The sequence below is a fragment of the Oncorhynchus mykiss genome, chromosome 13 (assembly GCF_013265735.2).
Source record: "Oncorhynchus mykiss isolate Arlee chromosome 13, USDA_OmykA_1.1, whole genome shotgun sequence".
Classification (NCBI taxonomy): Eukaryota; Metazoa; Chordata; class Actinopteri; order Salmoniformes; family Salmonidae; genus Oncorhynchus; species Oncorhynchus mykiss.
This window is the reverse complement of record NC_048577.1, coordinates 47,845,708-47,859,948: the sequence shown is the minus strand read 5'-3', so window position 1 is coordinate 47,859,948 and position 14,241 is coordinate 47,845,708. Positions and strand designations below refer to the sequence as shown.

At 40.8% G+C, this 14,241-nt stretch overlaps 1 pseudogene; it reads right to left on the bottom strand.

The window, feature by feature from the left end:
- Positions 1-1,706: 1,706 nt before the first annotated feature.
- Positions 1,707-12,537, bottom strand: LOC110485199 (annotated as a pseudogene).
- Between the last annotated feature and the right edge of the window lie 1,704 nt (positions 12,538-14,241).

Here is a 14,241-nt window from a genome sequence, read left to right as displayed (position 1 = left end):
ACACTGATACAATTATTAATGATTTGGTGGACTCATAACCTGGCCTAGCCTGATTACATAATGACTACCCACTGGGCACAAAATGGTTGTGACACAATGTATGTGACGTTGAATATATGTGGAAAATACATTGACTTTGAAAACAATGTCAACTGTTGTTTTGAGGTTGATATTTCAACCACATAGACCATGTCAACATGGTAACCAAATTTCAACATAGACAAAAAATATGTTGAATTTGTACCTTGAAAACAATGTCAGATATCTATGTTCTATCTACGTAACATAGGCTGGGCAGCACCTCCTACTGGACTGTTCACTCTGCTACCGCACGGCAAGCGGTACCGGAGCGCCAAGTCTAGGTCCAAGAGGCTTCTAAACAGCTTCTAACCCCAAGCCATAAGACTCCTGAACAGCTAATCAAATGGCTTCCCAGACTATTTGCAGAATTACCTCAACTACCTCGACACCGGTGTAGTAAAAAACTAAAAACAATTGGATACCACGAAATTGGGGAGAAAAAAGGGGGTAAAATAAAAAAAAATAAAAAAGATTGCACCTAAATCAACCATTGACACATTGACTCTGTACCGCTCTCCTTGAAGTTCTTAATGATCCGATAAATGGTTGATTTAGGTGCCATCTTTTTTATTTTTTTTATTTTACCCCCTTTTTTCTCCCCAATTTCGTGGTATCCAATTGTTTTTAGTAGCTACTATCTTGTCTCATCGCTACAACTCCCGTACAGGCTCGGGAGAGACGAAGGTCGAAAGTCATGCGTCCTCCGATACACAACCCAACCAAGCCGTACTACTTCTTAACACAGCGCGCATCCAACCCGGAATCCAGCTGCACCAATGTGTCGGAGGAAACACAGTGCATATTTAGGTGAAATCTTACTGGCAGTAATATCCTTGCCTGTGAAGCCCTTTTTGTGCAAAGCAATGATGACGGCATGTGTTTACTTGCAGGTAACCATGGTTGACAGATGAAGAACAATGATTCCAAGCACCACCCCCCTTTTGAAGCTTCCAGTCTGTTATTCAAACTCAATCAGCATGACAGAGTGATCTCCAGCCTTGTCCTCGTGTCACGATCTGTGACACGAGGACAAGGGGTTCGGAGCGCGCTCCGGTGTGGGGCGCATCGCCGGTTGCTCCGGACCGTGGATCGTCCCCGGAGGAACCGGACCGTGGGTCGTTACCGGAGGAACCGGACCGTAGATCGTCCCCGGGGACTCCGGACCGTGGCTCGTTGCCGGGGACCCCGGATCGTGGGTTGTCGCCGGGGACTCCGGACCGAGAATCCTCAGAATTCTCATTTATAGCTCTTATCGAAGATAAGACAATGACAAGACAAGATATTCAAGTGACCGCTCTAACAATGAAAATGCATATCCTCAAAGATGGAAGGCAGGCGGAAGGAGGCGAGCTCAGGTGAGACCATTCTAGCCAATGAGAGGGCAGATACATGTGTAAACAATTCTTTGTATCTTTGCCAGTTTAGAGTGCTCAGAAAGCATGGGCAGCATGGGCAGCTCCATTGAGCCTATCCTAGTTTAAAGTAGTACATTTTGTTCTTCATTGACTGATTGTTCCAAACTCATAGGAATCCCCACCCAGTTGACTACTTTAAAATGGTGGAAGCCCTCAATGGCAATGTCTATGCTAAAACAAGTTATATCCATGATTAATCCTCTACCTATCTCTATGACAACAGGAACAAGTCCGATACAAAGTAAATTAGTGCAGATTGCATCTCACTCTTCTCTGTTTCCACTTGTTTTCTGACTTTCTCCAGTTCATGGACACTCTTTCCACTCTCACCAATTTGCTCCGACAGGTCTGATATCTCCTTTATATTTTGAAAGCCATACAGTACATGTCAAAGTCAATATCAGGTAATTTTATATTGTAAAACCTTAAGGTTTTTATGTGTTGTGACTATTATGTCAAGGATTGTCACATTTCATGAATTGGACTTATGTTGTAGGTTTTTATTCTCCCTTTTGAGAGTTTCCAGATGATCTAGAGCTTCTTCAAATGAGCTTTTAATTTTGAAAAGATCTGTGGTTTGTGATCGAGATTCTTTCTGAGCACTTTCCAGCTCCGACTGTGACTCCTCATACTTCAGCTTCCAGTCAACTAGAATCTAAAACCATGTAATGATCAATGAGTATCGTCACTAATACATAAAAAAATTTAATCAAACTTTTATATTACCTTGTCAAAGTTTCTCTGTTTCTTATCAAGTTTAGCAGCCATACAATTTGATCTCCCCACATCAACCATGAGATCCTCCATTTCATTCTGCAGTCTCTGCGTAGTCTTTTCCAGTGAAGCACATTTTGTGTTCACCGCCTCAATTTGTTCCTCAGCCTCTTGGGGACGTTGGGCAAGATTTTTCCTGCGGAAAGTGAGACCGTTTTTCATGATCATGCATAGGGTAACTCATGGTAAACAAGTAGAACATCTATAAAAAGTTGGCAATTACTTGGCCTCTTCAAGTTCCTCAGTGTGCTGGATGGCATCAGTCTCATACTTGGTTCTCCACAGAGCTACCTCACTGTTGGCCTTGGACATGCTACGCTGCAGCTCAGCCTTGGACTACTGTTCTTCCTCAAATTGTTCTCGGAGGAGGTCGCAGTCGTGACGTGCTGATTGTAAACTATGGGCCAGGGCATTCTTAGCCTTGGGATGAAAACAACATACACTGAGTGTACGAAACATTTATTTCCATGACTAGTGAAAACTATGATCATTTATTGATGTCACTTGTTAAATCCTCTTCAATCAGTGTAGATGAAGGGGAGGAGTCAGTTTAAAGAAGTATTTTTAAGCCTTGAGACAATTGAGACATGGATTGTGTATGTGTGCCATTCAGAGGGTGAATGACAAAATATTTAAGTGCTTTTGAACGGGGTATGGTAGTAGGTACCAGGCTGTCCTGAGGGCAAAAGCAGGGGCTGCAACTCAATATTAGGAAGGTGTTCCTAATGTTTGGGATACTCAAGTGTAAAGTAGGTCTTGAGTATAGTAAGATTTTCAATGTATTCAATGTAGTATGGTAACAATATTAGGTGATCTTACTTTCATTACCTCATCAAAATGTCTCTTCAGGTCATCAATTTGTGTTGTAAGTAAGCATTTCACTGTAACCTGTTCTATTCGCCGCACGTGACAAATAAACTTTGATTTGATGTGAACCCATGCTTGGCTCTTGTCAGTTGTGAAATGAGACCTTCCTTCTCCTCCATTGTCTGATTACATTCCCCTACAAGATACAATTAGAATACGTGTTAAGGTAGTTTTTATGTTTGTTTCTCCTCCACATTTAAAATGGAAGGATGTTTAATGATTAAAATGACCATTCTCAGTTTGGAGACGGGCCTTTTGATTACTGATATCATTGAGATGACGTACATTCTCCTCTGTCTTGGTCTTTAACTCGATTAGCTTACCCTCAAGAGAGAGGCACATTTTTTCAAGGTTAACCTGTATTGTAATAATATTGAAAGCATAGGTTACAATTTGATGCTATTTGTACTTTTTATGATACCTTGGATTTGGCCACAGCTTCCATGTTGCTGGCCGAGTCATTTATTTCCATCTTGTATTCACTCTTCTCCTTCTCCAGTTTCTGCTTAACTATCTGGAGGTTGTCAATTTGTTCTCCCAGTTCTGCCATACTGTCTGTCTGTCTGCTTCTTGAGAAGAGTGGCAGCGATGGACTCGTAATGCAAGGTGGACTCCTCCAGGCCTCGACGCAGCTTCTGAAACTCAGCCTCACACTTCTTGTTCCTCTCAATTTGAGAAGCAGTGGCTCCACCAGCCTCTTCAAGCCTCTCACTGATCTCCTCAAGTTCCCTGAGAGATCAGACCTCTGCCTCTCTATCTGGACACAAGCAGAGCGCTCAGCTTCAATTTCTTATTCGAGTTCCTCAATACGAGTCTTGAGAGAAAACATACCATTTTAAACCAAAGAAGTTTGAGCTAATAATTAGAAAGATATTTCATGTTTTACTATATTACATTGTGTTCCTTAATCTTCTTTTGAAGCTGGGAGCTCAGTATTAGTTCATCCTCAATTTTGCTTTGCAGCTGGGCTGTTTCAAGTCTTTCCTACAAAGGGGAAATATATTGAGTACATTTGACCACAACAGAGGAAATCTTGCTTATTACTTCAGCATTTTCTGATTTTACTTCTTGAGTTTTTCATCTGACTGCTGCTTTTCATTCTCCAGATCCATTATGGCTTCATGTGTCAGTTTCACATCACACTCAAGCTTTCTCTTGGCTCTCTCAAGGTCTATGCGAATCGTCTTCTCTTGCTCCAGAGAACCCTCAAGCTGTGGTATGAAAACAAGTAGAAATAGAATTAAGTTAAATCATTACAATGCAATCCTTTTTTCTACTATTAAGGTGTTACTCACATCATCCACTTGTTGTTCAAGCATAGCTTTTGCTTTTGTCAGTGTTGACTGTCCTCCTCTGCCTGGAGATCATCAAGGGTCTGCTGATGTGCCTCTTGGAGGCCTTTCTTTTCCTTGGTCAACTTGGAATGTCTCTCATCCTGACCAAACATCTCCTCTGTTAGGTTTTTAACCTGCAATGGCATAGGGATGTTAGTAAAATACCTGCAAAGAGGATGATGGATACTGCAACTTCATAGAAAAATGCAAACCTTGTTTTCAGTGGCATGCTTCTCCTTCTCCACTTTGGCCAAGGTGAGCTCTAAGTTATCAATATCTTTCTTCAGCTCAGAGCACTCATCCTCCAGCTTCCTCTTATTGGCAGTCAGCTCAGAATTGATTTTGTCTTCATCATCCAGTCTCTCGGTCAACTCTTTCAGTTTGGCTTCAAGCTGTATTTTGCTTTTAATGAAAGCCTCACATCTCTCCTCTGCATCCAAAAGAGTTTCTGAATCCCAGGAAAACCGATTGTCTTTCTAATGGAACACTTCTTAAACACTACACTACACCCGATATGTTTAAAAGCAATGATAGTTCATGTTGACAATTCTAATAGCACTTACAGATTGAACTTGTGACATGAGGTTTTGTTTCTCCACGAACAGAGAAACATCTTCTCCTCCAGTTCCTTTCTCTTGGCCACTGCCTTTGCCAGGTCCTCCTTACATGTGATGAAGTCCTCCTTCATCTTCTCCACCTCCTTTTCACTATCTGCACTCTTCAGAAGGGGCTTGATCTTGAAGTACAGCTTCATCCAAGGCTAGTGTTTCACGTTCATGAATAAGCGGTGGTTGTATTGCAGAATGAACACACAATCTCTGAAAAAGAGGTAATTGTAATGCCATATTATTGATCAGTTCTAATGTGCTAAGCATGCACTTTCTTTTAAAGATAAGGATACAAAAATTTCAATTGATGGGTTGTCTTACTTCTTTATAGCCAGCTGAGAAAATTATTTTCTCATGAGGCACCCACGGCACAGTGCTTGAGTGCCTGTCACCAGAGAGGCCAGTTTTTCATCTCGTAGCTCCTCAAGAGTGCCCAGCAGACCGGCTTTAAAAAAGACCTGCAATAACATGGCTTACTGAGACACAGATGCTGTTGATATACTGTATGTGTATGTACAGTGCCCTCTGTAATTATTGGGACAGTGACACTTTTTCTTAGAAGTGTTAAGAAACATATTATATTCTTATTTACAGTAGAAGTATTATTATTATTATTATTACATAATTATTACATAATACATTATTTACCATTCATTTCTATTGGGCACAAAATAATCTGAAACTCAACAAAACCAAAACAAACAGCAAATGTATCCAACAAATTGTACAGTCACAAGCTTGATGTAGTCATTGCGTGCTAGAAATATGGGACCAAATACAACACTTTTGACTACTTTAATACACGTATTAGTGAATTTGTCCCAATACTTTTGGTCCCCTGACATAGGGGAGTGATGTAATTTCTCAATTATGTCAAATCGAGAGTTTTGGAGTATAGAGCCAAAATAAGAAAATGCTTGACTGTCCCAAAAATTACGGAGGGCACTGTATAAACACCACGTGAAACTCAGCAGAGATTAACTGCTATGTGGTTTTGCTAACAAGAGCATGTTTATAAAGTAATTGGATCATCACCTTGGTATGTCCAAATTTATGTTGTGTGTGATCAGGATCAATTGATCCAAGAAGCTTCTCTGAAGCTTTCTTGCCATCGATGAACTGTCCTTCTGGGATAGCACTGGCATTCAATATTCTGTATCTGTCAGATTACAGAAGACGCAATGGCAGGCATAAGAGATTATTTAAATACCAAATGAATCTTGTGGTAGTTAAATTATGAGAATAAAGGTTTACCTCTGCTTAAAGTCAGCATGTATTATCCTGCTTGGGAACCCTTCCTGCAGATTGTCACGACTTCCGCTGAAGTTGGCCCCTCTCCTCTCACCATCTAGCCATCGCCGCTCCATTTTTCATTTATCCATTTGTTTTGTCTTGTTCCATGCACACCTGGTTTTCATTCCCCACTACATGTATTTATTCCTCTGTTCCCCTCATGTCTTTGTGTGAGATTGTTTTGTGTTACATGTCTATGTTGATGCGCTTTACTGGTATGCGTTTATTCCGTGTTTTCTTTCACGGGGTATGTTATTGTGTTAATACAATATTACTGTGACTGTTTCCCCTTCTGCACTTTTGCATTGGCTGGTGGTTTCGACGCAGTGGCGTCCGTCTGTTGGTTTCTCCTGCCTAAATAAAGTGTGCGCCTGTTCACAACTCTCTGCTCTCCTGCACCTGACTCCGCTCCCAGTACGCACGCCATTGACACAGATCCTGATACCCTCCAGCACACAGTTACAGCGCAGCTGATGAATAACCAGATGATTATCCATAATACCTGTATTCGATAGAAGTTAATGAAAAACATCACACACCTGGCCAAGGCTTTCGACTCTGTCAATCACCACATTCTTATTGGCAGACTCAACAGTCTTGCTCTCTCTAATGACTGCCTCGCCTGGTTCAACAACTACTTCTCTGATAGAGTTCAGTGTGTCAAATCGGAGGGCCTGTTGTCCGGATCTCTGGCAGTCTCTATGGGGGTGCCACAGGGTTCAATGCTCTGGCTGACTCTCTTCTCTGTATACATCAATGATGTCACTCTCGCTGCTGGTGATTCTCTGATCCACCTCTACGCAGACAACACCATTCTGTATACTTCTGGCCCCTCCTTGGACACTGTGTTAACTAACCTCCAGACGAGCTTCAATGCCATACAACTCTCCTTCCGTGGCCTCCAACTGCTCTTAAATACAAGTGAAACTAAATTCATGCTCTTCAACCGATCACTGCCCGTACCTGCCCGCCCGTCCAGCATCACTACTCTGGATGGTTCTGACTTAGAATACGTGGACAACTACAAATACCTAGGTGTCTGGTTAAACTGTAAACTCTCCTTTCTGACTCACATTAAGCATCTCCAATCCAAAATTAAATCTAGAATCGGCTTCCTTTTTCGCAACAAAGCATCCTTCACTCATGCTGCCAAACATACCCTCGTAAAACTGACCATCCCACTGATCCTCAACATTGGCGATGTCATTTATAAAATAGCCTCCAACACTCTACTCAACAAATTGGATGCAGTCTATCACAGTGCCATCCGTTTTGTCACCAAAGCCCCATATACTACCCACCACTGTGACCTGTACGCTCTTGTTGGCTGGCCCTCGCTTCATACTCTTCGCCAAACCCATGGCTCCAGGTCATCTACAAGTCTCTGCTAGGTAAAGCCCCACATTATCTTAACTCACTGGTCACCATAGCAGCACCCACTCGTAGCATGCGCTCCAGCAGGTATATCTCACTGGTCACCCCCAAAGCCAATTCCTACTTTGGCCGCCTTTCCTTCCAGTTCTCTGCTGCCAATGACAGGAAAGAACTGCAAAAATCACTGAAGCTGGAGACTCATATCTCCCTCACTAGCTTTAAGCACCAGCTGTCAGAGCAGCTCACAGATCACTGCACCTGTACATAGCCCATCTGTAAACAGCCCATTCAACTACCTCATCCCCATACTGTATTTATTTATTTATTTATCTTGCTCCTTTGCACCCCAGTATCTCTACATGCACATTCATCTTCTGCACATCTACCATACCAGTGTTTAATTGCTATATTGTAATTTACTTCGCCACTATGGCCTAATTATTGCTTTACCTCCCTTATCTTTCCTCATTTGCACTCACTGTATATAGACTTTTTGTTTTATTTTTTTCTACTGTATTTTTGACTGTATGTTTTGTTTATTCCATGTGCAACTCTGTGTTGTTGTATGTGTCGAACTGCTTTGTGTCAGAGTCGTGTGTATAGGTGGCAGGGAAGTCAGGCACAGGAGAATCAATTAGTGGAATGGAGTTGTTTAATGACTTTAAACAAAACATAACTCCAAAACTATGAATAATATAAAACAAAGTGGGTACAAGGACCCGTCGAGCACCAATACAAACAACACGAAATCTGAACAGCAAACAATCTCTGACAAAGACATGAGGGGAAACGGAGGGTTAAATACATAACAGGTAATGAATGGGATTGAAACCAGGTGTGTTGGAAGACAAGACAAAACCAATGGAAAATGAAAAATTGATCAATGATGGCTAGAAGACCGGTGATGTCGACCGCCGAGCTCGGCCCGAACAAGGAGAGGCATCGACTTCGTCAGAAGTCACACTGCTTTGCTTTATCTTGGCCAGGTCGCAGTTGTAAATGAGAACTTGTTCTCAACTTGCCTACCTGGTTAAATAAAGGTGAAATAAATAAAAAATAAAGAAATAGTGCCATATTTTTGTCTCTTCCTCAATTAATGTCACAAATCAAATATTTTCAGTGTTTTCCTCAAGTTGGTCGTTAACTTGTCAAGATTTTCCTGTGGAGAAGAGTATTGTCGTTATTATTACACATCTCCTTAAATATTAGTTGATATAAATGTCATATTAGTTCAATATACTGATTAGGTATTAATGTACCCTGAAAACAGCAGAGACCGTCTGGAAAGAGCCACCTTTCTGCTTCTTCCCCCTTTCTTTTTCTCGCCGCCACCAGTATCTTGATAAAAAAGAGACATTTACTCTACCAACAAATGACAATCAATGTAGAATTTACTCGTTACCATCCCACTGGGCACACACTGATTGTTATCAATGTTATTTTATTTCCATGTCATTTCAATGAAATTGCGTTGAGCGGGTCCTTGTTCTTGTCCAGCCAGCCAGTGAGACTGTAGTCCACATTACCAGCATAGTGCACTACGGTGAAGTGGGCCTCAGGTTTGCCTTTGACAATCTTTGGCTTTTGGAAAGCTTGGTTCTTTCTAAGATCCTGGTCGTAGAGTTTGTTCTTGAAGGTAGTGTCTGAAGACTTGGGGAACATGCACTCCTCTTCAAGGGTGGAGAAGATGCCCAATGGCTGTTGATGAAATCATTCTTACTTGAGGTATGGGTATTGATAAAAAATGACATTGCAAATGACTGAAAGTGGGTTATTAACATTTTAACATACCTTCTGACTAAGCTCAATACGGGCAGCCAAGTCCATACCAAAGTCAATGAACTCCTAGTCTATTCCTTCCTTCTTGTATTCCTCTTGTTCCAGCACAAACATGGTGTGGTTAAAAAACTGTTGCAGTTTCTCATTAGTGAAGTTAATACAGGGCTGCTCCAAGCTGTTGTACTGAGTTACAAAAATCAAACCGTTTATGTGGTTGTTCACCACTGAAGATGGCAGTCTTAACATAGCTGCATTTAAGGTTGCTTAATGATGTTTTAAAATACATTTTAGAAAGATAAGTACAAAGAAATTAACTTACATCAAAGATTTCAAATCCAGCGATTTTCAACACTCCTATATAGAATTGTCTTGCCTGCTTCATATCGAGCATCTTGTTTATTCTGATGACCATCCATAAGAACATCTTCTATGCCAGGGTGTCAACTGAATTGACTATCTGACCAGCATGTAATGTTTTCATGTGATGAAAACAGTCAACAGGATATTAAATCTACTTGTCCTGTTGAATATAATACCTGTTGAACTGTCTGCCCCTTGGTGACAAACTCATTCCCGACCTTCACTCTGGGGTAGCAGAGGGCTTTCACTAATTCAGCAGAGTTCAGGCCCAAGAGAAAAGAGACGTTGTCTGCCACTGGTGGATAAATATAATGATGAGTTATGAGCTGATGATGTGTGTCTTGAGATTTGATCATTTAAGTCCAAAACATTTGATAAAACTAAGATATCTTACCTCGGTGCAGTCAGGCTCTGCCTGTTCCTCACGCTGCTTCTGCCTGAACTTCAAGTTCCCATAATGCATCACAGCACCAGTCAGCTTGTAGATGGCCAACTTCTCATCATGGTTGAAGCCCAAGATACCAATGGCATCCTAGATAATTGAAAAACTTTAGCATTTACTTTAACATGCAAGATTAATGTTTAATGAAAATAATTGCAAAACAAAATAATTTACTTCTCGCATCTGTGGCCACCAGCTCTTCTTTGTCGTCAATGCTGGCCACAGTGATCTGACCCTGACTGATCATTGTGAAATCCTACGGGTTTGTCGTGATTAGAAGCATTTCTGTCAAAGAATAAAACAATTATTATTTTGTGGATTATCATTTATGGACATTGTTGTATGGGGTTGATAAATAAGGGCAAATCAAGTCTGACATTTCAAATTGGAAATTACAAACTTTAGAAATCTTTTAAAAACCCAAATACTATAGCAGTTTGCATTTTCTGCTGTGCAGGAAAATTCTCAGCAACAAAATAGTGATCAAATTAAGATCCCACATCTGTAGAAAATTTCATGAAGGATTTTGCAAATAATTCTGGAAGGTTCATATTCACATGATATTCTTACTGTACCTATAAGTGCTGGTTTGTGATTTGTCATGATCTGATAGTAGATATGGTAGCTCCTTTCCTCTAACAGTTGGAATGTCACTCTGGACTTTTCCAATAAATCTAGACAGAGCAACAGTACATAGATGATGAATACTAGTTACAGGTGACCAATGTAAAGGTCATGAAATTCAAGAGAACAAAACATACATGTATCAAAATCAGCAGAAGCCAGTTTTCCTGTGGTTCCGAAGTGAATTCTGATGAATTTACCCTGTTGAAATGGAATATACCTTTTTGTTTAATTAAATATATCCTATTTCCATTTCAAGTAAAGAGAAGCTTTGAGGAAAGTTACTTACAACATGAGAGGAGTTGTCATTCCTCACTGTCTTGGCATTTCCAAAGGCCTCCAGCAGAGGGTTGTCTGAACTGATTTAATCTTCCAGCGTGTCCTGGGAGCCACATTCCATTACATACATCTGAACATCTCTTACAGTACTTGCCTTTACAGTATTCATTGTCATCTCTGCCTTACCTGTATCTTGCCAGTTTGCTCCTTCTTTTCAGTACCTCCAGCCACTGTGATTGTCGCAGAATACTGGATAACACGTTTTGTTTTGACAGTCTTTCCTGCACCAGATTCTCCACTGTAAACACAGTGTGACTTTGACATTTTTGATATTGAATCATCCAATTATTTTCGTCTGAATATTTAGAGATTCTCAAAACAAATGTAATTCACTCACGTAATCAGGACAGACTGACACTCACTATCTGTAGGTTAAGTGGAAACATACAAGTAATACTGGTATATCTGCAATATCATCCACTGTGGCGAAGTTAAACCCCTCAGGTGCCTGACACTCCTTGAGGTTGCCTTAATAATGACCAGCTTAAAGAATTCAAAATTATAGCTTACCTGTAAGCATATTTTGATATGCATTATCGGAAACAGAGAAGATATTTGGTGGGGCCGCCATACGCTTTTTGCCTCTGTAGGCTGTCACCACCGATTGGTCGTACACTGGGAGCCACTTGTAGGGGGGTTCACAGTAGCACAGAACAGCCCGGAGTAGGTCTATAATGACAAATCATATCATGTTACATGATATGAGAGAGTCCTAAACAAACAAAAGCCCTACGTACATAGATCATCAATGCTGAATAACAATATTTGAGGTTATGCAGCACAGAGGGCTCATTGAGGTAGGTCATCATGGCCATGTCCTCCATCTTATCATACTTTGGAGGATCCATCTGATAAACGTCCTCTTCTTTCATGGTTACCGTCTAAAAAAAGGGCATTTAAAATGATGACACACCATGCAATGAAAAGTGATTAATGCTTTTAACGTTGTTGTAGATATTAAAATAATTATATTTGAAGTCAAGTAACTCAGATTTGCAAATGGGAAAGTTTTAAACTAATTGGATAGATACAATAGGACCCACCTCTCCATTCCCACATTTCACGGTGACTTTGCAACCTTGTCTGTTCTGGACGACTCCTTTGATGGACAGATCCTTGACACCTGGCACGAAGCAGGCGTTCTTGGCATCAACGGGCCAGGTCTGAGCCTCAACCCTCCCCCTCTCAGGCTTGCGGAAAGAGATGGCGGCTGCTCCAAAAGCGGCCATCTCCACGTCCGAGCTCATGATGGCGGTTCACTGATTTATCCAGATATTAATATGAAAACAAAACATACTACTTTTATTGTGCTTCTTTGTAAAATTGTGTGAAAAATGTTTTCATGTAATATCATATTGTCGTCAAATGTCTTTCTGCCTTAACTTACCGTCCTCACACCCCAATAGAATGTACACCAGTTACAGTGTGCCTCCATTCTGTAAAATAAACACAAAAAGCGCTATCATCAGAGTGTTAGTATAGGCTAATAAGTGGCTATTGTCTTTATCCATTTACTCCATGGTCCTGATGCTTGATCCCAGTTAAACGAAGTGCAAGACTCTGCTCCATGAACCTAACTTTGGATTGAAGACAGGCTGAGAAGGGAAATGCATAGGCTCTTACCGCTGGTTAGCCTACTAGAGGCCTCTCAGTGAAGAACACGGTGCAGTTGTGGTCCTTTTAGGAAGATGAATGTGCTGGTCGGGCAAAAAATGGCCCTCTGAATTTGGCCATGTAATTCTATCCAAATCTCAAGTCACATGATCAATTTCTGCTCAACTTACATATGGAGCAGGATCTTCAAGTGGTAATGGGGACGTGTGACCAGCAACAGGTGATGTTCCTCAATCTCTATTTTTACATGCCTTCGATCCTGTCAAACCATGCTGTTAGCTATTAACATGCATTAATTATCCTTCTGTACTGTATCTCAATTTTAGGTTACAGCATTTCTGTTATTCGGGGACATTCATAAAACATTTTAATACACTGTGTTATTAGCAGTGTTGATTTGGAGGGTGAATGTATCATTGTGTGTATTTCTGGCTGTAAAAGGTGTACCTTACATCACTTAATCACCACTACCCACTGGGTACACACTGGTTGAATCAACATTGTTTCCACGCCACGTGAACCAACGTGGAATTGACAGTGAATTGACGTCTGTGCCCAGTGGGTAGTGCCTTCAAAATCCCTCTTCACCTAGTTGTATATCCTTGAGGAACAGATGACCTTTAGGCAACCTTCAAGTTCTGCAACTTGGATACCTGTGGGTTCCTGGAGTAATTTCACAAAATGTTTATTAGTTTGAGTAAACTCAAATCACTCAACCATCTGTGTCACTAATTAAATCAAATCATCTTTATTCAATTACATCTGATTTGTTTGCTAGTTTCCTTGTGCGTGTAAACTGTAGTGAACCTTTGTTACAGCAGTGTCCTATGGCTTGAGAGGGGATTCACACAAATCCTTCCCCATCGGCTGCTTCCATTGGAGGGGGCAGATGTGGCTCCCAGCTGGTATTTTCTGTGGCTGGTCACTTATCCAAACTGTTTCTCCTGGACCAGTATATCACTGTCAAAGCTCTCTTGACATAATGTCAAATGTTTGAAAGCTGGAAGAAGCTTGGTTTGACATTCTACATCTTCTGTGGAGGACACTGTAGGTTGTTTACAGTTACAGCTGTAGGATCTTAATTTGATCACCCTGTTGCAGGACAAGTTTCTGCAATGCATGACATTTAAAACTAGTGTATTTGAGGTTTTAAAAGGCTTCTTAAGTTTGTAATAACCATTTAGAAAAATGTCCCTTACAAAAAATGTATTAACTCCTACAATAATGTCCATGAATTATAATCCACATAAAACACTACATGAACAAAAGTATGTGGACCACTGTTTGTCCAACATCTTATTCCAAAATCATGGGCATTAATATGGAGTTGGTCCCCT